Below are 23871 nucleotides of genomic sequence, written 5' to 3' on the forward strand. Positions count from 1 at the left end.
CTTTTCTGTTAGAGTCATTTATATTGGAAGAAGAGCTAACGATGAAAAAAGTGGCAGTAGTGACCAAGGAAGGTGCTGTTTGTTTCTATGCCCTTCATTTTCTCTTTTCTAATAAATATGATGTACGGGCAGTTACATTATAGGAGACATTAGAGGAATTGGTTCACTATTTTTATACTTTGTGGGCTAACCTCCAAGCTGTGTTCTCGTTTGGCATGTTGTTTCCTCTCTGCTTCTTGCTCTCCCCTGAATTCAGCTAGGTGTGCCACTATTGCTTCCTGTCCCGAAACCCTATGGTAACATGGGGTTTTAAACAGCTGCCATGTTGAAATGACCGGGTTTCTGGGGCAGGAAACTACTTCCTGTGAGTATTCTTTCCTGTGAAGTGCACCAGCTTTTTTGGCAGTTTGAGGCAAGAAGAAAGCATAAAACTTTAAGTTCGTTTCTGTGGTATATTTACTTCTGAGATTTTATGATCTGTGATTCTTAACAGCTGGCAGCGGGCACACATTTTTTCCTTGGTGCTCTATGAGTAAACTGCCGATCCTGAGGCAAGACCTGCTTTAGAAGCAAAACGAAAATTTCTTTAAGTCTACTCTAGGCAGAAGACAGAGCTGGTCTTTGTTCAGATATTTTTAATCTGTGGTAACTGAATTTACTTACCAGTAATATTCACACAGCATTTTGTTCATCCATTTATTCATTCAGTAAATACTTTTTGAGCTCCTGCTATGAGTCTCAGGGAGTGAATAAACAGAACAAAACAGGCAAAAATCCTGCTTTTATAGAGTTTACAGTTTAGTGGAAGACCCTTGAGCCTGTTGAGAGTTTCTCAGTTGCAGGTTATACACGGCAGCCACTGTGACTAGAGCAGGGTACTGAGAGGCAGCAGAAGGAGGTAGGGCTGGACATTCAGGATGGGGCCAGACTGTGAAGACTGCACAAGTCTGTGTGCAGTGTGAGGTCAGGGACTGTGACCTGTGTTGATCGAATGAACAGGGAAGATGGGAAGCCATTCACAGTTTTTGAGCTCAAGAATAACATCATTAGAAAATGCAACAGCTGTGAAGCACTGACAGTTCTATAAAGGGTCAGCTTCATTTGACCATTGTGCAACTCTTCATCCTCCCCATCACAGAGAACATTCCTTACTTATCCACCACTTAACAACTGTTAGAAGACTACGAGGAAATAGAAAATGCTTAGAGCCAAAATAGGTGTCATGAAGTCTGTATATGCTTTCCTTACAGTAGAGTAAAACTTATTTTTGGTTTGCTTTTAATTTATAAAGGATTTGTAGACAATCTACCTAACTGGTTTTCAAGTCAATAGGAGATTAAATACAAAAAACACAAGAGATGGGAATTGTTAAGAGGATGAATACAGGAAGGAACATTCTCTGAGGCAGGCAGTGTTAGTTTTTATATTGGAAGTGAATGAGGAGAGGTTTATGAAAAGCAGAGCCATAACTCAAAATGTGGAGCACCTTGGCTGGGGCCATTTAGTGGAGGGGTGAATGCCATCGTAAATACCTTAGCGTATTGAAGGTGTCACTTTCACAGTACAGTACAGTAATTGGTGTTGATAATGACCAGTCCATTAAGAAGAGAAGAGGTCAAGTTGTGGAGCATAATGGAGATGAGGCCATATAGTTCTGGACTTTAGCAGAAAAGGGCAGCCTGAGGGCTTGGGAGGTGAGCAAGTGGTGGGCAGAGGTGGGGGTGGAGTAAGAAGCTGCAGTCAGGATTGCGACAGGACAGGCTTGAAGAAGAGGTTTTCTTCAGCGTTAAAACCCAGTGAGGAATCTTTGCTTCACAGAAGGAGCTTTCACTCTTCAGGGTAAGTGATTGGAGAGGTCTGCAAGAGGAGGCTGCCTCTGCAAAACTTAAAAAGGGGAGCTGTGGCTATCTGTGGAGAAGGGGGTAACAGCTGGAACCCACCAGTTGGGGTGGTGCGGGGGACTAAATCAGGTCAACTAAATTACGCCTCTGGATGGTGCACAGACTGATTTACTGTAGATTAGTCTTGTTTTTCATAATCTGTGTTTTTGGAAGCTCTGGAGCTGGACCGTTGGTTTGATCCTAGCTGTAAGAACGTGGGCAAGTTATGCCTGTTGCCTTATCCATAAAATGAAGATAAGATGGTACCTACCTCTAAGATTGTTTTGAGGATTGAGTGACTACACCTAAATACACCTAACGATTTTGGAATGGTGCCAGGTACATGTTGTGAGCTAAACATTTGTTAGCACGCGCGCTCTCCTTTTTTTTTTCCTCCTTCTGATTGGTGAGTATGCTTTGTGGTAAAAACAAAGAGCTCATTATATTCAGAATGCCTTAAGATGGTAGGGAAGTGTGACCCACTAAATGCAAAACAAAGAGTAGCTGATACATTCTATATTACAAAGGCTTCAGTTAGAAATGGATAAGTCAAAAACATTTAGGCACCTAAACAAGGCAGTTTCTCAAATCTAGAAGAGATATAGACCGCACCAAGGTGGTAGATAAGTTATTTTTAAGAAAAAATGAGAAACAAAGTGTTTTTAATTTTACTTTAAATGCCATCCAAGGTATAGAATTTGGTAGGAATGTACTAGACTTCCCGGGAAAGTCAGTACTGTGTTGCTCTCCCTGATTCAGTTTACTTAGCGAGTGGTGAGCTGTTGGCAGAAAGGCACAGGCATACCTGTTTGTAAAATGGTGTCTTTAGAGTTGTGTGGAAATTTAAAATCTTATAAATCAGATAATATGCTATGGAGTTTTGCTGTTTAATGAATTATAAAAGTGTAAGAGAACTCTTAAATATATGTTGTTTCCCCTGAATGCTGTTTTATTAGTTTCTTTTTCCATGTATGTGTTGCATTTTCCTAAAACAAGATTTACCCCAAATATAAAATTGTACAAAAAGTTGGTCCTTCCTCCTAATCATATTTTGAATATATCTGTAGTTCTTTCTTAGTAATGTTTATGTTGCATTTATTCATATTCTCAAGAACAGTAGTTGTCATGTGGTTGGAAAAGAGCTCTTGATGATAGTCTCATCCCATGTGCTTTGATACCAAAGACGTTAGCTGTCTCTTTTCCTTGTCTTTCTATTTGAGAAGGAAAATAACAGTAGAACTCCCTAATTTTTATTGGGTGGGGGGGTGCAGTAGGTAAGGAAGTCCAGCTCATATAGTGAACAGGCTGACCTGTAGGTATTTAAAATAATAAATTTAGGTCTATTAATTTCAGGTACATTAATTCAGACAAGTTCGAATGTATAAAGTGGGAATAGATAAGAACAATTTGTAATTAATGCAACTCTTGTTTTTAATGGTGTTCTAAAGGGCTTAAGGGTATTAGAACTGACAGCAGTTCATTCAGTTAAGCACAATTATATCTGCAGGCTTATTTGCACAGTTAATTAAGCTCAACTATAGCAAGGCTGTAAATTATAGCAATTTTTTTCAATTAGTAGAATTTAAAATAATCTTTTATGTTATGGTGAGAGAAAAGACAGAAGAAAAATATCAGGGAGAAAACAATCTACCAAATGTATATTTTCCGAGTGAAAAATCTTGTTATTAAACTAGTTTAATTGATCACACACAGGGAGGCAGACAGATGTGACTCATACAGTAAAGAAGTGCACTGGATGTTTGGATGTTTTGCCAGGTACACCTGCAAACCCATTTTAGGGCTAGTTCACAAAGTACAGACTTAAAAAAAGAAGATGCTTAATGCCTAAATTTAATATTCTGAACGATTTTGTTCCAGAAAAGCCGTCTGTAAAACTTTAGGCAGGTCTGCTAATCACTGTATATCAGTTACCTAATTGGGAAAATCATTTGGTGTTTGGTGGTATCTCCAAAACACCCCATCTTTTTACTTGTTTAGAATGACCTTCACTCAGTTGGTCAGAAGTAGGAAGGGGAGGTCAGAGGAAGCCAGACTGGCCTGAACGTAAATTGTAAGCCTACTTGATGTGGATTTGTGAAGTAAGCCACTTGGGATGCACAAACTGGCTGAGATAAAAACACTCTCAGGTTTTCATGTTCATTCCATTATGTAACAATTATCTGTAGGTTGCATATTATGTGAGAACAAGATGGTCCTGATTTCTGCCCTCAGAAGCTTCCTTGCTACTGGAAGACACAATAACTCAACAATTATTCAACTGTTTGTTTTAATTATTCTGAGTACTTGGAGAGATGTCTTAGTTTGGTATAAAGCAGAGGTGGGGGGCAGTAAGAAGAGGGGGTCTTTGTGACACATTTTTTTTTTTACGTTGGAATCTGAAGGGTGAAGGAGTTAGCCAGGCTAAGAGAGTGGGAGCCTGTTAGCGCAGGCTCACAGCGTGTGCAAAGGATCTGAGGTGGAACCAACACTGCAACTGGAGCAGAGAGGACCGAGAGGCAGGCTGGTGAGGTCAGACTTGAGTCACTGTATGAAAAACAGAAGTATCCCACCCCCACCACACCGGGAGCACCTCTGTCCACTCTGCTGCCAAATGCCTTGAAAGCCTTACTTCCTCCCACTCACTCATTCTTTAACCCTTTGCAACCTGACTGCCACCTCCACACACTTGAGACTTATTCTTTGAGGTCACCAGTGACTTTTTGCTGTCATACTTAGGCCTTTTTTCTGTGCTTGTTATCTAAAGCATTTGATGCTGCTAAACACCCCCTTCCTGAAAGATGTCCCACACCGCACTGCTGTCTGGCTTCTGAGACACAATACTTCTCTCCTTTCTGTCTGTGTCTTTGCTCTCTTCTCTTTGGTGTCTTCTCTTCCTCTCCTCTCTCGCCGCCCCCAATACAGACTTTCTTAAAGGTTCTGAGAACGGCAGATCTTATTTATTCCTAGAACTGTGCAGATGACCTGCTTTCACCTGTGCCCCAGTTGTCCCTTTTATTCATATTTCTTCTTCTCCACTCCCTACCTCCCCAAATACCAGCTGAACAGCTTTAGGCACTGGCCAAGGCACTGGGGACACAGTGGGGAACAAGAGGCAGGGCCCTGTTCTTAAGGAGCCAACATTCTAAGATGTTAAACATGGCGATAAATAGGTGCTGTTACGTGCGATAAAGAAAATTAAGTATGGTAATTGGTAGAGAATGCTTAGGTGGGTGGGAGAGGGGCTACCTCTGAGGAAACGACATTTGGGCTCAGACCTGAATGATGGGTGATGAGCAGGAGCCAGCTCATGCCATGACCTGGAGGAAGAGTACCAGGCAGGGAGCAGCAGGTGCTGAGGCCCCACGGGGGGATGATCTTTCCATTTCATCTGGGCTCCCTTACCTGCATGTCTTGTTGACACCTCCCAGTTAACTGCTCCAGAATTAATATCATCTCTTTTTCTGACCCAGCCAACCCAGTGGATGATTTCTCTGTTCCTCTTAGTACTATCTCTGTTCACCACCCTCAGAACCAGTGGTCAGAAAACTTATCCTGTAGAGAGGAAGACAGTAAATATTTTCGGCTTTGAGGATCATGCCACTCTGTGACAACTCCACAGTTCTGCCACTGCAGAACTAAAGCAGGCATTGACAACGTGTAAACCAACAAGTGTAGCTGTGTTCCAGGAGAACTTTACGTACGGACGTTGACATTCGAGTTTCCACTTGTCACAAAATATTATTTTTTTCCCAACCACTTAAAAATGTAAAAATTTGTATAGCTTCCTGGCTGTACAAAACAGGCAAGAGGCCAGATTTGGCATGTGGGCCCAAGTTTGCTGACCCCTGCCTTAGGTCATCTTGGTTTCTCGCCCTGCTGCGCCCCTCCTGCACCCCCTCCGTCCCCCAGTCCAGCAGTCTGCCAGGCCCTCTCAGTGCTCCCTCCCAGTGTGTGGCTTCTTTGTCTTCTCCCCATTCCCTGCCTCTGACCTAGCTTTTCTTTACCTGAGGGATCACAGTAATCTCCAGCCTAGTCTCCCTGCTTCTAGCCTTTCCCTCCAGTCTGTCCTCCATACAGACATTGGATAATCTTCCTGCAGCTTGACTCAGGTCACAGAATTTCCCTGACCGCAGCCTTTGGAAGCCCCACAGAAAACAGTCCAAATTCCACCTTACTGTAGTATTCCAGGCTCCTTGTCATAAGATTTCAACTTTTCAGCTTATTCTCCCATTTCTCTCCTTCTGTGCCAAAGTAGATTGTTCACTATTTTGCATTTGTGCCTCAGACATTCCTCATATTTTTCTGCCTCCTCCTCCACCACGGACTTTGCCCGTGCCTCATGCTCTCTATCTGTCACAATTCTGTAGCTTTCAAGGCCCCTTCAAATGTCCCTGTTCTCTCCGCCCCAACCCCCAACAAGAGGCATGTGTATACTTAGTGCTTCAGTGGTGTGTGATCCTCTTTTCTAGGGCATTGTCTTCTGCCTTGTGCTTCAGTTCCTTTGTAGACTTCCCTCCACTGTGCAGTCCCAAGGTTCTTGAGGACAGAGACTTATTCATTGTAATATCCCCTTTCACAGAAGATACCTGGGTTATTATTGAGTAAATGCTAAATCCTCTGTAGACAATTTGTAGAGGTTCAAAGTGGGAACTTTTTTTTTTTTTTTTTGCGGTACGCGGGCCTCTCACTGTTGTGGCCTCTCCCGTTGTGGAGCACAGGCTCCGGACGCGCAGGCCCAGCAGCCATGGCTCACGGGCCCAGCCACTCAGCGGCATGTGGGATCCTTCTGGACCGGGGCACGAACCCGTGTCCCCTGCATCAGCAGGCGGACTCTCAACCACTGCGCCACCAGGGAAGCCCCAGGAGCATTTTTACTAGAAGGAGTTTGGCCAAATTAAATCCTTGATTCTTATATAAAGTAGTACAGTTTTGTGAATGATCACCAAGTATTTTGGAAGACTATGGTGATATTCTTCGTCCTGTCAGTGGCTTAAATAAATAAGTTTAGGCAAATTTTTAATGTTCCTCTTCAGGAATTTATGTTTCTTTTTATAAAAAAGGAAAAGAGAAAGACTTGTGTAAATCATAATGTTTCCTTGCCCGAAAACTCGAGGCCAAATTATTTGCTTATTTTAGGTTGCTATTCATTTTTCTTACAGTGATCTCCCTGCCTCAGTCTCCCACCAGATCACTTTTCACATGTATTAAGTCCTCCTTTTAATGAATGGTTCTGTTTTGTAAGTCTTATATATTTATAAGAGTAGCCCCAACTTATATTTTGGTGAGAAATAGAAATTTAAATAATAAATACTAGGTCCTTGATTTACCCAACCTGAGGTGACACCAAGATGGTAAATACCTTGAAAGGAGCAGGCAAAAAAAGGCTCTGGGGCAATATGGGAATCATGATGTGGGTTTGGTGGAAAATGAGAAAAGCACTTTCTCAATCTTCTGGTGAACTTGTGCTTGGGGTAGCTTCCAGGTTTGTGGGATGTGTAGCACATCTTGTCCAATGGGAAGGAGAGGGAGCAAGAGGATGAGACTCAGGATTAGGCAGCTTTCCTCTAATAAGAGTTTGATAGTGTCTGGTCTTACATTTAGGTCTTTAAAATAGAAAAAGATTAGGCAGCTTTTACTACATCAGCTGTTTACATGCTTTGAATTTGATATTTAATTTGATCTTCTAATAGCCAGAGAGTTGGATCTTAATGGCATCATTTTCCAGATGAGCAAACAAAGCTAATAAATGGCAGAGCTGGAATTCAAATGTGCAGCGCTCTCACTAAAAACAAAACAAAACACAACAAAAAGCTTTCTACTCTTCCACTGTCCCCCAGCTTTACTGAGATCTCATTGGAAAACCCTTCAACTCTTAAAAAAGCCTCCTTTCTATTGTCTTGTTAGTTGTCCCACCTCCCTTTTATTTCTGACATTGACATTTAAATGAGAACCCATGGAATGCGTTCCTATCCTGTTTTCCAACGTAATGCTTCTGAAGTAGTTTTAGGCTTTTGGAGAAGTGTCTCTAGCCACCTATGTTGTATTTGGTATTGTTAGGTGCTAAGTAATAAAGAGGATCTGAAAGGAATTTTTTTTTTTTTTTTTTTTTTTTTTTGGCAGGCATCTGAGGGTGTGGGAGGTGAGATGGGTAATTGGGTTAATTTAGCTGTCCTAAAGATAATTTAGTATTTTCCTGTGAAATATCTTTGACATTTTAAAATCAAACTTGATTTACTGTTATTTTATATTACCTGGTTATTATGTAACATGTCCCACGATTACCTGTTTGGATCTGAGTATATAAGATGTGTTGTGAAAAGCACTCTGGACTTAGAACCAGGAGGAGCCGGTCTTAGGCTTTCCTCTGACACTAGCTCTGTGATTTTGGGCTCATAATTGATCCTCAGTTTTTCTTAACTGTAAAGTGGATTTAATAGAACCTATCACCAAGGTGGTTTTGTGAAGGTTAAATGAGGTAGAACACTGCTTCAGACAGTGCCTGAGATTCAGTAGCATTTAATAAATGTTAGTTACCCACCCCCATCCCAAATATTGAACATTGCCAGAAAGTCTGTAAATGTAATGTAACATTTATGTTTATAAGTGGGGACTTTATAGATACATATTATTCAAGTTATGAACTTCTGATGCAGGAAGCCCACTTATGCAAATAGCTGGGTTCCCACTACTACAAAAGCATCAGTATAAGATAGTGGTTTGGACTCCCAAATCTGGAACCAGCATCTGTGGGTCTGAATCCTGCTTTATTTTACAAGCTGAGTTTATTTTACTAGCAAGTTATTCAACCTCAGTTTTCTCAACTGCAAAGTGAGGATAATACCACCTACCTTATAGGGTTGTAAGGATTAAATGAGCAAGTTTGTATATTTGTATACCAACATCCTATAAAGGTTTGCCACTGTTATTATTTGTTATCCTCCCATCTTCTCATTGTATAGACAGCCAGTAAGTCATCTGGAAAGTCCCTGAGATTCCATCTCATATCTTCTCTGATCAGGAGAATCCTCCGTACGTCATATACCTGTCTTTTCCCTCTGTCTTCAGTCTCTTCCTGGTTACTGCATTTTAGTTCATGCTACCCTTTTCTCATGTGTAATGCACTTTCATCAATCCCCTTTGTACATTTCTTGCCTAGACACTTAAAAAAATCTGTTCTATGTGAAACCCCAAACATTTTCTAATAGTGACTGATAATCCCAGCTATGTGTTCAGGATACTTTTTTGTGTGTGTGTGTGTGTCACGCGGGCCTCTCACTGTTGTGGCCTCTCCCGTTGCAGAGCACAGGCTCCGGATGCACAGGCTTAGCGGCAATGGCTCACGGGCCCAGCCGCTCCGCGGCATGTGGGATATTCCCGGACCGGGGCACGAACCTGTGTCCCCTGCATCGGCAGGCGGACTCTCAACCACTGCGCCACCAGGGAAGCCCCAGGATACTTTTATTCCAAGGAAGATGAAAGTTGTATAATCTCAAGCAAATGAAAAAAATGTATGTAAAGTATTGTTTATGGAATGCTTATTCTGTGCCAGTCATTCAGATTAATAAACTGAGGCTTAGAATGGTTGAATAACATGTTTAAAGGCACCCAGCTTTTATCTGGGGGAACTTGGATTTGAGTTAGGCCAGGTCTACCTGGCCCTTGGTCTCAAAATCCCTGAGCTTAGTTGCCATAAAACTACAGGCACCTCCTCGCCACTCCATCTGTACCCCTTATTAACGTACACTTGACTTTCCATCAGACTCCAGCTTTCAGATGACAAGATCACTCATGGTTCTCTTTGGCTGCAGTAATATTCTGCTCATTTGCTAGGGCAGCTGTATAGTGTTTCAGATACTTTGTGTTAAATTGGTCTTTTGTGTGTTGGCTTGGAAACCTAACCACATTTATAGTAGTGTGTATTGGGGGAAAATGTGCTCCAAATTTCAAACAACCAACTGGGAATGAATTTTTAAAAACGCCCAACTGTTTATAAACTCAAGACTACCAGTGTAGTTGTTAGAGTATATTACCTTCATTGATATACTTTAAAGGCTTATGTGTCATACTTGAACCAGACACAGTCTGGAATGGTATACACATTATTGCACTAATTTGCTTAGTTGTCTGTCCTCATCTGTGGCTGACGTTTGTATCACCAACCACTACCATTATGTTTGCCACATAGTAGGGATCCAGTGAGGAGACCTATTTAGTCCTCTTTAAAAAAATCCATGGTTTTTTTATACTTTTCTGTAGCTAGATATATTTCAGTAAGAAAAAAATCAATGGAACGTCAGGCAACATTGAAAGAGGAATATTGCCATGCAGCTACGAATCAGATGAAAATACTGCTTATGCTAGGCGGAATTAAGATATTTACAGGTATTTGGGAGCCAGACACTTATGAGAATATTGCTTTGATTATTGGGAAGCAAGGAAAGCAGTCAAACGAGTTCCTTCTTGGCTTCGAGTCTTGTTTACTTTTCTTAGGTTAGAACTGATAACTCTAATGGTTTTAAGAGAACATGGAGACAGGTCTGCTATGAAATGCCAGCATATTTAGTTCTAAGTTTATAGACATTTTCTAGTAAGTGCTGTTTAAGGGTTTGTAGCTACACAATGATCATAACATCTTATAATAATTTTAAGAGTTTGAAGAAAGCAAAGCCTTCCAGGGACACTTCCTTCCCCAATTTTACAACAGAGAAAACTAAGAGTCAGAGCACTTAGTGACTCACCTAAGACCTCTGTGGGCCACCACTTTAGCATCATGCTCAATTTGTGATTGAGTCATAAATGATACAGAAGGTAGTCAGAGGTAGAACTTAGGTAACTAAATATGTACCCATTTGTTCAAATAGTTCTGAGACGTCTAAGATGTATTTGTGGGTAGGAGATTTGGAAATTATCTGAGAGAAGTTAGGATTATGTAGGGTCCAGTCATTACCTTGGATATTACGAAGGGCAGTATCTCGTGGGAGAAGAGATGGCAAACTGTTGTTTTCGGCCCTTGCCACACTGGAATTTGCAGAGGTTAGGGACCAAGTCCCTCTTATTTATCCTTCTAGTCCTAGTCAGCCTTGTGCCTGCTAGTGAGCAGCTGGTCAGTAGTGGAGTATTATTGATCACATGAATGCCAGGCATAGACACTAACTGTGGGTTTGTCTTGTGGAAGGCCTATTTGATTGTTTGGCTGGCATTTCTTTTTTTGTGTTGTTCCTTTTGTCAAGAGAAAAACCTCTTGACACAGCACCCCTAATCTAATTAGACCTTAATGGAGGTAACAGTTATATTAAGAACAGGAAAAACAAAGTGTTGAGAGGTCATTACAGATAAAAAGGTGCTCTCTTGTATAACTTTCATTTGAGACTTCAGGCAACTGAGGTTCAGAGAGGTGAAGTGATTTTGAGTTAGCCCCAAGCCCTGTACTCGCCCACTGTGCCCCGTGGCTGCACTGCTCTTGACTGGTTTTGGGGAACAGCACAGCCTGTAATGCCTCCCCTCTGACAGTCTGCTCAAGTCCAGCTGCTTACGGGTGCCTCTGCTGCCACCTGGTTTCACAGAGCCTCCTGGAGGCCTGGTCTTCAGGCCTGCTGCCTCTGGTCACACTCAAGGCCCTGCCCACATACCACATGCCACCTGTCTTTGTCTTGTTCTTGCAGCGGGGCCTGCTCTCAGCACATTCTCACCGTGGGAATGAAGCCTGGGAAGTAATTCGGTCAAGGTATTTATGACTGAAACAGGGTGCCTCAAAGCAGACAATCTGCTAACCCTGACTTGGGCCTCTGAGGAGAGAAAAGTTTTTATTTCTTCTTTTCCTTTTACCTTTTTCTTTAGTCATTTAAAAGCTTCGGGCTGTGAATTAAAACTAATTGTAACTTTTTAATTTTATACAAGAAAGATACGTATTTTATGGGATCTCCATTGATCTGTATTATGTTTCCTTTCTAGAGACATTAGGCCGTTGCAGTTTTAGTTGTTTCTCTAAAGAGTTATTTTTGAATTAATTATAGATAATTTATCCAAGCTATGTTCAAAAAGTAGTTTCATGTAGAATACTGTTAGCCATTCTTGCATTTACTTTTAGAGAAGTCAGGATGTAAGCCTAATATTGGCCCTTATGAGTCAGTCATTAGAAATTTGCTATGGCTACTGGTGAATTCTTTAAAAATTTAGTTAACATTTTAAAGAAATAACATATTTGCATTTTATGAAAATCAGAAATAAATAATTCTAAGATGTCACTCAGATAAACATTTTTGTTAATATTTTAGTGTTTATTGTTTCAGACTTTGTTTCATGCATATATGGAACTATTAAGTTAAAAAATTTCCAAGGGGATCATAGAACATAGTGCTGTAATCTGGTTTGTTCACCAAGTGACTTCTCATAATTTTACCCCTATGAGGTAATAACTTTTGGTTAGGGTGATAGCTTTTTATGGTACATGGTGTGGATGAATGAAAGTTTGTTTACCTAACCCTTTAATCTGTTGCATATATGTTATTTGTTTTTCCTACTATAAATAATCCTGTTACAGACACCTTTGTGCCTTTTTTTTTTTTTTTTTAATTTTCTGATTATTTCCATTAGGAGACTATAAATGGTATTGTTGTCTGAAAGTTATTCACATTTTAAGATTTTGGGTATTATTTATGCCATGATTTAAAAAGCACACACTGTATTTTAACAGAAATATCATAAATCTGCCCAGTTGGTTTTTTCTAAGACAGTAAGTTCTGTAGGTTCCTTGACAAATAAATGGTCCTGGGGACTGCGGGATGCCTGAGCAGTGCTTCTAACTGTTAGATCTTCCCCTGAGCACTGTAAACATTCTGGACTGCCAGATTCTAAGATTTGCTCTGGAGGTGTGAGATAGAAGCCACCTTAAATAGCTGGAAGATAATCCTCGGGAAGAGACAGGCTTTGTCATTTTTGTGTTTACCAGGTGTGCAGCATTGAACCTTTAAAACCCTTCCAAGTAAAATAGGGTCTTCCCCCCCACCCCCCTTATGATTAAAATGCTGGCTGCTAATCTTTCATGATAAAGAGAGAGCAGTTTCAGAAGATGGATCATTTCCTGATTAGTGGTTGTAAAGATTGCACGTGGATGGTATCCCCAGTGTTGTGAAGTTATTTTATTGGTCAGGTCTGCTTCAGTGAAATCAACATGGCTGGCTTCTCTTTGCAAAGACTTGTGACAACAAGTTCATAACTACACTCCCTGGGGAGCGCAGTTTACTTTTAAGATTTTGCTTCAGGCATCTCTCTGCAGCCTTATGCTGTGAGTCTTTAAGATTCCAGATATGAAACTGGTTTGACATTAATTCCTAGCATGACAGCTTTTTAGATCTCCTCTTTGCCTAAGTCAGATGAAGTCTGCAGAGCTAGCAGCATTCCTTTTCCCTTTATTTTCTCCTTTCTCCATGTCTGCTGGTTCACAAAAGAGAGTAATTGTACCTAGGCAGTCATAAACATTATTGATTAGATTTGTATTTAATAAAATTAGACCTTGTCAATTATTAGTGAAAACTAAACCAAGGGAACCTATAGTTATGGAGCATTGAGTTGAACAACTTGGAAAGGGCAAAGTTCTTCAAATAAGGCACAGATAAAAGATCTTATCTGTATATTCTTCTGTTCTTTGACTTAAGTATTAGAATGTTCCTCCAAAGCCTCAGTTTTCAGGGTAATGCTTAGGTGTTCTCTTTTATTTTATACTTAAGATAATTTAGAAACACTTGTATTTCTAAATTTATTTCTATTTTATGCATTGTATAGCTCTCCCTCTATATAATCTAGTATAGATTTAGATTGATAATTTTTTAAAATTATTGTTTCTTCAGAAATGTAAAAATATTCTGGCCTAACACGATGATGTATTTACCAACTGGAAAGATTGTGTTAAATTTGGAATTGTACTTACTAAATTATGGAACTGTGTACTACTGTTCTAGTATGTGATACTGCAGATAAAATTTCAAAGGAACTATGGAGAGAAAATTCTTGTAAAGGGTCGTATTGCTCAGTGAAATTGCTTTTCTTTTGGATGTCCCTGTTCTCTTTTGGTGTTTGAGGTGTGGGGGGAGGAGGTTTGCACAGGAAAGGTGTTGAGATTTATTGGCCCAGGTAACTGGAGCCTCTAAAGAGCAGGAGAAGAGAATCCGTGAGCTCCAGCGATGTCAAGGCATGATCTCTTTAGGAGTCCTACTTGGTTCTGCTTTTCTTTCATTGGTCTCATTTCTTGCCACAATGAAGTTTTCTCCAAATGGCTCAAAAGAGAACAACTGGCTGACCCAAGGTGGTGTTTTTCTGGCTTCCATTTGTCAAATCTCTCCAAAGGACTTTTGCTTGGGTCATCCTTTGGTCACGTAGGTGGACAGTCATCAGTAGGGGTCAGGGCAGGACACTGTGATCTGTAGTCCTAGCAGGACCACGTGGCATGAGAGGTTTCTACACAGATAGAGACAGCAGATGTCTAACAACATCTTGAATTGGCAGTTAAAATTTTTTCCTAATTGTGGTAAGATACACAACATAAAATTTACCATCTGGACCATTTTTAAGTTACAGTTCAGTAGTGTTAAGTACATTCACATCATTGTGCAACCTATCTCCAGAATGCTTTTCGTCTTCCAAAACTGAAACTCTATACCCATTAAACAACACCCCTCCACCCCATCCTCCCCTCCCCCCAGCCCTTCGCAACCACCATTCTACTTTCTGTCTCTATGAATTTGACTACTCTGTGTAGCTCATTTAAGTGGAATCATACAGTATTTATCTTTTTGTGATTGACTTATTTCACTTGGTGTAATGTTCTCAAGGTTCATCCACATTGTAGTATATGTCAGAATTTCCTTCCTTTTTAAAACTGAATAATATTCTATTCAGTGTATATACCACATTTTGTTTATCCATTCATCGACAGACACTTGGGTTGCTTCCACCTTTTGGCTATTGTGAATAATGCTGCTATGAACATAGACACACAAATATCTCTTCGAGATGCCGGTTTCAATTGTTTTGTGAACTGGCAGTTTTTTTACACAACTCTTAAGTCAAACAGGTGAACTAAGTTCACCTTTTTCCATAAAAAACTGCCCTTTATCTTAACCTCCCTCTCATATCACCTTCACTTGTTACCTAAGCCATATTGTGGGGCTTATTTTGACTCATCTCTCCTGGACTGTTAGTCACCAAGTGTGATAGATTTTTAACTCTTGAATATCCGTTTAGTCCAATAGCTTCCCTGAGTGTGGTTTGTTCTCAAGGTGCTCTGTGAGTAAAGAATTTCATGGTCAGATAAGTTTGGGAATCGCTTGATGTTGCTTAGTTTATCCTTTTCCTGGAAAACTAAAATAAGAAACTATTGAATATTAGTCAACTGTTTTCCAGATATATGACCATGGAGCTACCTTTTCACTTAACATATATGAAGTTGAGAAAGAAATACTGTTCTCACTGCTCTTTGCCTTTTCACGCCCACTCCTTACTGCCTTTCTGTAGGTTTCATCTCTGGCTTAGATTGTAGCCCAGTCTCTGAAATCAGTGGGTTTAAATCTTTTTTGTCTTATTGATCCATTTGACAGTCAGTTGAAGACTCCTTTTCTTGTAATAAAACAGCTTAGACAGTGAAATACGTAAGATTACAAATCATTCACTGATTTGTTAGAGAAGAGCCGTCCTCTTGTTCATTCTCAGTTGCTGCAGCCTGGAAATATTGTATGGTGGGGAGTAGTATGGGCAGTGGAGTTTGGATAGTCTGTGTGGACAGGTTATTTAACTTTCTGTGTCTTAGTTTACTCATCTGTAAAACGAATATAGTAATAGTACCTACTTCATAGGGTTTTATGAGAATTAGGTGAGTCCTTATATTCAAAGCACTTAGAACAGTGACTGGTATATATAAGTGCCCAATAAATGTTAGTTGCTATTTCTGTCTTCCCTCCCTCCCTCCATGGTAATATCATTTTTTATCATCTTACTGCAAAAGATGATTTACGATTCCTGTGAAGTTCATTATTCAGTGATTTTGCATGCATTTCATAGTTAATCCTCAACGAAGGAAAAAAATGCATCTGATAATGCTCCCAGTAATTAACTTTTTTGGAGCTCATTAATTTGGAAAATATAGATCATCCTTTTATTAGTGTAGAGCAGGGGTCCCCAGTCCCCAGGCCACGGACTGATGTTGGTCTGTGGCCTGTTAGGAACCGGGCCGCGCAGCAGGAGGTGAGCAGCGAAAAAGCGAAGCTTTATCTGCCGCTTCCCATCGCTCGCATTACTGCCTGAACCACCCCCTCCCCCCCCAAGTCCGTAGAAAAATTGTCTTCCACAAAACCGGTCCCTGGTGCCAGAAAGGTTGGGGACTGCTGGTGTAGAGTGTTTGCTTTACTTAAACATTTATTCTCAAAACTTAGTAAACAATTTTAGAGGAAACACTGCAGAAGGAAGTGTGGTTATGAGTGAGTGACTGACTTAGAGGATTTTTATTTTTACTGAGACTTAAATATTTTTTCTTTGAGAGTTTGAGCAGGTAAGAGCATGAGTTTCAGTCATAGCCCTGTGACTTTGGACACGTGACCTAATGGCTTGCCATTTACTATGTACCACCATTTACTTATTTGCAGAAATGAGGCTGGTTATACTTAACTAGGGTTAATTTGAATATTAATGTGATAGCATGCAGAAAACTTTCCTGTGGTAGGTGATCTGTAAATAGTTTCACCTCTTCTCTCTCTTTCCAACGGAGGCAGAAGAGAATTCCTGTGTAATCTGTTGCTCAGCTCTGATGCTCCTCACTCTGTGGTGGCAAATTTGCCTCTTACCAAGGCTTTATTGGTAAGCATTTTAAACTTTTCATTATTGTTGTTGTCATTGTTGATATTTTGTTTGACATGGGTACTATATTCACATGCTTCAGAAAGTAAACCAGTATAATTTAGTACAAATTGAAAAGGCTTGCTCCAGTTTTTGTCACTGTCAGCTTCCTTCCCTGCCCCCTTAAATAACCTCTTTTATGCATTTCTTGTGTCCAGATACAATTAAACACAAGTATATATTCTTCTCTATACAAAATGTAGCATACTCCATATACTATTCTGCACTTTGCTTTCATTTTACAGTATATCCTCCTCTCTTTCGGTATTAGGACCTGGAATATTTCCTTATTCATGTGTGTGTATGTTACATGTATGTATGTATGTATTTATTAGAGCTCCAGTGTGTTCTGTACCATGGTTTACTTAACCAGTCTCCATATTCATGGATATATTATTTGTTTCCATGCTATTATTACTGCAAACAGTGCTTCTTTGTATAACTCATATGTACAAGGTTGGATAAATTCCCAAGGTTGTTGGGTTAAAAGATAAGTGCATTTATAATTTTTCAAAAATAATTTTTATCAAGATTGTAAATTGCTCTCCACTGGGTTCATACCATTTTGCATACATTGGCATGTATTTTTTTTGCACTGCAGACAGCTCTCACCCCACCCTCCATACCATTTTTTGAGCTGCTGTCTTGGCAATGTGGAGGGAGTTGTACAAGTGGAGGAGATCCCATCTCATATTTCCTAAGTTGTAGTGGGCAGTTCAAGTCTAGTGTTTTCCAACCGGAGTAGTAAGACACAGAGTTATACTGTGGTGTGCGACTAGGCATTCTGCCCATCCTGATCTACTCTTCTTCCTGTCTTGGGATCTGAGGATGGAATGGCTGGTTGTATTGTGTGCCTGATTTACCAAGTAGGTCTGGGGGACAGTCACTTACTCTGTACATAAAATATTATTGGCTGCTGTCTCCTTTTTTGGAAGTTATTTTTAAGAAGTTATATTCACTGTTTTTTTGCAAAAGTTTTTCTTATTTATTGAAGATTTAGAATCCAGAGAAAAGAATAAAAGCCATGTGGAATCCCATAACCGTAGTCAGTATTTTGATGAATATCCTCTCAATTTTATGTGCACATGCCCAACATAAATTGTGTTTATATACTGCATGATGTTTTATAACCTTTCCTTTGTTTGTTAGTGAATCATGAATATTGTTCCATCTTCCAATAATTATACATATATATACACATGTATATATATACATAATTACATATATATATGTGTGTATATACATATGTTATTTTTTTTTTCAGTGTAGAATTCTGTTAGATGGCTTCACTGTGATTCTGTGTTCCTGGATGAATATTTAAGATTGTTTTGTTAGTCGTTCTAAATAACTTTGTGATGAAGACCCTTGTAGCTAAATCTTGTATATCATCGTTATTTGCTTAGAAGTAGAAAGAACTTCTGGGTCAAAGGACATTTACAGATTGCTCTGCAGAACTCACGTGATGTTTATATTTCTAAATGAGAGTACTTGCTTTGTCACGTTTAATCAATTTGTGGATATTATAATTTAAAAAAATTTGCCAGTCTATTTGTAAAAAAATGGTAAATCTCTATTTTACTTCATAGATATTTGGTTATTAGTATATTTAAACTTTGTTTTTCATGTTGAGAATTCATGTTTTCTTTGTGGATTCCCTTGTCAAGCCCTTTGTCCATTTTATTATTGGTGTGTTTGTGTTTTTCTTTTTTCTTTTTTTAAAGCTATATGTTAAGAATATTAACTTTTTGTGATACATGGTACAAATATTTTTCTTCAGGTTTGCTTATATATTTAGGGTCTTTTGATACAGAAGTTTTATATTTTCATGTACTCATACCTATCAAACATTTCTTTTTCTTTTTAAAAATTTATTTATTTTAGGCTGCATTGCTTCTTCACTGCTGCACGCAGGCTTTCTCCAACTATGGCGAGTGGGGGCTACTCTTTGTTGTGGTGTGCGGGCCTCGCATTGAGGTGGCCTCTCCTGTTGTGGAGCACGGGCTGTAGACACATGGGCTTCAGTAGTTGTGGCTCGTGGGCTCAGTAGTTGTGGCTTATGGGCTCCAGAGCGCAGGCTCAGTAGTTGTGGCACACGGGCTCAGTTGCTCCATGGCATGTGGGATCCTCCCAGACCTGGGCTCGAACCTGTGTCCCCTGCATTGGCAGGCAGATTTTTAACCACTGTGCCACCAGGGAAACCCCAAGGTTTCTACTTTTGATGTCATGTTGGAGAGACCTTTTGACTTCCCTAATTATATAAACATTTATCTCTATTTAGACTTAGTATTAGGTATATTTGATATTTTTAAATGACAGAACACATTTTAGTATGTGGTGTCAGATGAATGCTAGCTTTCTTAATATTTTTTCTAACTGGCTATCCAGTTGTCTCACCACAAAAAAAAATTATCATTCTTCCCACCGACTTGAAATCCATGTCTTTAAAAATTGTTCTGTTTTCTTAAACATACTTGAAAATTTATACTAAAACTCTATTAAAAGGACATTAGAGCTCTGGACTGTTTTCAGGCCGTTGGTGCCAGGGTGATATTAAGCAGGTAGCTTAACCCTCTCTTTGACTCGATTTCTTCTGTGAAGTCAGGACTGACCTTCAACCAGAGTTGTTAATGAGGATCTGATGAGATAATGGATATAAATCATGAAGTTCTGTATAGAGAATAAGTGTTTATAATACTACTAATTAGGATGGGGCCAGGTATTCCTGAAGCTCTAGAGCCACACTTAAACTAGTAACACAGCATAATAAAAGGTTACATTTTGTGTTTGGGGCGTATTAGAAAAACCAACAAAAGAGCTTCTCTGGCATTTGAGTGAATTCCCTAATGGGAACAAATAGAACCCTATCACTGAAATAAAAAAAAATTTTTTTTATCTTGATAGGGATTAAATACAGTAGTTAATTTCCTTAGTGATTAAACATAGAAAGCAAATGTAATGCTACACTTTTCACATTATGGTATTCTTCATTTGGTCTTTTTCTTTCTTTTTAAAAAAATTAAGACAGTTACTTTACTTTGAACACGAAAGTGGTATAAGCAACTGTATAGGCTCCATGATACGTTCTTCTCCCATTTGCTCCAACCCCAAGATAAAATTTTGGGAGAGGGGCTTCCCTGGTGGCACAGTGGTTGAGAGTCCGCCTGCCGATGCAAGGGACACGGGTTCGTGCGCTGGTCTGGGAAGATCCCACATGCCGCAGAGCCTGCACGTCCGGAGCCTGTGCTCCGCAACGGGAGAGGCCACAACAGTGAGAGGCCCGCGTACCGCAAAAAAAAAAAAAAAAAAAAAATTTTGGGAGAAAAAATGTATTATATTTGGTTAATTATGTTATCTACTATTACTTGTTCTAAGGCAGGCATGGCATTGACTGATATCTGGCTTAAGGTCTAAGAATCATATTCACATAGAGCATGCTAAGTGGTTGCATTTTGGGAAATGAAACTTTCATTTGGGTTACAGTTGAATGTGTGTGCAAATGAAGAGTTACTGAACCACTATTCTTGATTAATTAAAGAAGATGAATATGATTTGTCTACATTGTCACAGTTCCTTCCATGTAAACATCAGTTTTGTTTGTTCCTTTTACTGAAAAACATTCTGATGAAATAATCTTGCAAAGGAAAGATAATCTAGCTTTGAGTCTACAATAAAAATGCAAAAAGTAAACAATAGTCAATACTTAATTTTCTGCTCAGCTATGTTTAGGACCTTTACAAGTAGTGTATTAGTCTCTAGAGAGCACCACGGTGCTGCCTGTGCCAAATATTTCATGTACTCTCCTTGAGCATCAAGATGGTCCACCCTGGTTCTCCAGCAGACACAGTGTGAAGCGGTGATAAGTTCCTGCAGGAAGTGTTAGCATGTCTTCTTTCCCCATGAAAGTCTGGATCCACTGTCCTCTTTATCTCTTATACCCAAATATCTGCTTCCCTCTAAGATATATCAAATTTTATTATTCAGATGTTCTTCATAAAACATCTTAATCTTTTCTTCTAGTTTGGTAGTTTATTTGCATATAGTTATTCTGTTCATCCAGGAGTAATTTCTCTCTTTTTGGATTTTGTCTAATTCTGGATCATTCTCATATTTGTTAGCAACCTGTTTCCAGTAAAAGACACCAAGCTGATATAGTGGCTCTAGGCTGACGGGACTTCAGTTGATTGAGTTTCCACTGATCCATATACCATATGTCCTCCATCTTCCCTGCCTCACCTGGAGAATTGCCTGCAAATTGTGGGGGATGGGGGTGTGTGTGGAGGGGGGCACTGAAGAGACACAGCTCTTCATTTGGTCTTTAGATTCAGACATTGCCAATAAACTTACAGAGTCAGGTACATGGATTCATATTGGGGATTTGATAGTCACTGACTTTGAGACCATAGGTAAGTCATTTCATGCCTCTGAGCTTTGGTTTCTTCATCTGTAAAATGAAGTGCCTTTGTAGGAGTTTGAATGTAATATCACAGCGCTGAGGCCTCTTTCCAGCACCAATTTCTTGGAAAGGAGGCCAGTTTTTTTACATTCCAACCAAGGGAAATTTGCAATAACTGTTAATTTACTTTACTTAATTTTTTTTGTCTCTAAAATACAAGCCAAATGATCTTCATTTTTACCTTTCGTGTCTGATTTTTTTTTTTTTCTTTGGTGGTATGCGAGCCTCTCACTGTTGTGGCCTCTCCCGTTGTGGAGCACAGGCTCTGGATGCACAGGCTCAGCGGCCATGGCTCACGGGCCTAGCTGCTCCACGGCATGTGGGATCTTCCCAGACCGGGACACGAACCCGTGTCCCCTGCATTGGCAGGCGGACTCTCAACCACTGCGCCACCAGGGAAGCCCTCATGTCTGATTATTAAGAGAGTAATAAGAATATAAGCCTCAGTGAAGCAGATAAACCTCAGATAAGTCAAATGAAAGAATTTCCAGTAATGTCATTGTGTTCTGTATTTAAAAGTGTTTCAAAGATTAGATCAGAAATAAATGAAAAAGAAATGAAGGAAACAGTAGCAAAGATCAATAAAACTAAAAGCTTGTCCTTTGAGAAGATAAACAAAATTGATAAACCATTAGCCAGACTCATCAAGAAAAAAAGGGAGAAGACACAAATCAATAGAATTAGAAATGAAAAAGGAGAAGTAACAGCTGACACTGCAGAAATACAAAGGGTCATGAGAGATTACTACAGGCAACTATATGCCAATAAAATGGACAACCTGGAAGAAATGGACAAATTCTTAGAAAAGCACAACCTTCCGAGACTGAACCAGGAAGAAATGCAAAACATAAACAGACCAATCACAAGCACTGAAATTGAGACAGTGATTAAAAATCTTCCAACAAACAAAAGCCCAGGACCAGATGGCTTCACAGGCGAATTCTATCAAACATTTAGAGAAGAGCTAACACCTATCCTTCGCAAACTCTTCCAAAATATAGCAGAGGGAGGAACACTCCCAAACTCATTCTGTGAGGCCACCATCACCCTGATACCAAAACCAGACAAAGATGTCACAAAGAAAGAAAACTACAGGCCAATATCACTGTTGAACATAAATGCAAAAATCCTCGACAAAATACTAGCAAACAGAATCCAACAGCACATTAAAAGGATCATACACCATGATCAAGTGGGGTTTACCCCAGGAATGCAAGCATCCTTCAATATACGCAAATCAATGTGATACACCATGTTAACAAATTGAATAAAAACCATATCAACTCAGTGGATGCAGAAAAAGCTTTCAACAAAATTCAACACCCATTTATGATAAAAACCCTCCAGAAACTAGGCGTAGAGGGAACTTTTCTCAATGTAATAAAGGCCATATATGACAAATCCACAGTCAGTATCGTCCTCAGTGGTGAAAAACAAACCATTTCCACTAAGATCAGGGACAAGACAAGGTTGCCCACTCTCACCACTATTATTCAACACTGTTTTGGAAGTTTTAGCCACAGCAATCAGAGAAGAAAAAGAAATAATAAAAGGAATCCAAATCAGAAAAGAAAAAGTAAAGCTGTCACTGTTTACAGATGATATGATACTATACATAGAGTATCCTAAAGATGCTACCAGAAAACTACTAGAGCTAATCAATGAATTTGGTAAAGTAGCAAGATACAAATTTAATGCACAGAAATCTCTGGCATTCCTATACACTAATGATGAAAAATCTGAAAGAGAAATTAAGGGAACACTCCCATTTACCACTGCAACAAAAAGAATAAAATACCTAGGAATAAACCTACCTAAGGAGACAAAAGACCTGTATGCAGAAGATTATAAGACACTGATGAAAGAAATTAGAGATATACAAACAGATGGAGAGATATACCGTGTTTTTGGATTGGAAGAATTAACATTGTGAAAATGACCATACTACCCAAAGCAATCTACGGATTCAATGCAATCCCTGTCAAACTACCAATGGCATTTTTCACAGAACTAGAACAAAAAATTTCACAATTTGTATGGAAACACAAAAGACCCCGAATAGCCAAAGCAATCTTGAGAAAGAAAAATGGAACTGAAGGAGTCAGGCTCCTTGACTTCAGACTATACTACAAAGCTACAGTAATCAAGCCATTATGGTACTGACACAGAAACAGAAATATAGATCAATGGAACAGGATAGAAAGCCCAGAGGTGAACCCATAAAGATATACAGATTGCCAACCAACACATGAAAAGATGCTCAATGTCACTAATTATTAGAGAAATGCAGCTCAAAACTACGATGAGGTATTACCTCACACCAGAGTGGCCATCATCAAAAGATCTCCAAACAATAAATGCTGGAGAGGGTGTGGAGAAAAGGGAACCCTCTTGCACTGTTGGTGGGAATGTGAATTGGTACAGCCACTATGGAGAACAGTATGGAGGTTCCTTAAAAAACTACAAATAGAGCTATCATATGACCCAGCAATCCCACTACTGGGCATATATCCAGAGAAAACCATAATTCGAAAAGAGAGATGCACCCAGAATTCATTGCAGCACTATTTACAATAGCCAAGACATGGAAGCAACCTAAATGTCCATCAACAGATGAATGGATGAAGATGTGGTCCATATATACAGTGGAATATT

At 39.5% G+C, this 23871-nt stretch overlaps 1 protein-coding gene across 4 annotated transcripts in view; it reads left to right on the forward strand.

Annotated features, from left to right (window-relative positions):
* JAK1 (Janus kinase 1) overlaps positions 1–23871 on the forward strand; it is a 137208-nt gene that overhangs the window by 4459 nt on the left and 108878 nt on the right. The window contains exon 2 of one of the 4 annotated variants that reach the window (XM_024764756.1): positions 16636–16724. The exons of 2 other annotated variants lie outside the window; for them this stretch is intronic. The gene's annotated coding sequence lies outside the window, so the exon portion shown is untranslated. The remainder of the gene's footprint in view (positions 1–16635; positions 16725–23871) is intronic. One more of the 4 variants, XM_024764758.1, reaches the window with a different exon arrangement.

Source organism: Neophocaena asiaeorientalis, unplaced genomic scaffold (genome assembly GCF_003031525.2).
Source record: "Neophocaena asiaeorientalis asiaeorientalis breed wild unplaced genomic scaffold, Neophocaena_asiaeorientalis_V1.1 scaffold135, whole genome shotgun sequence".
NCBI classification, from domain to species: Eukaryota; Metazoa; Chordata; class Mammalia; order Artiodactyla; family Phocoenidae; genus Neophocaena; species Neophocaena asiaeorientalis.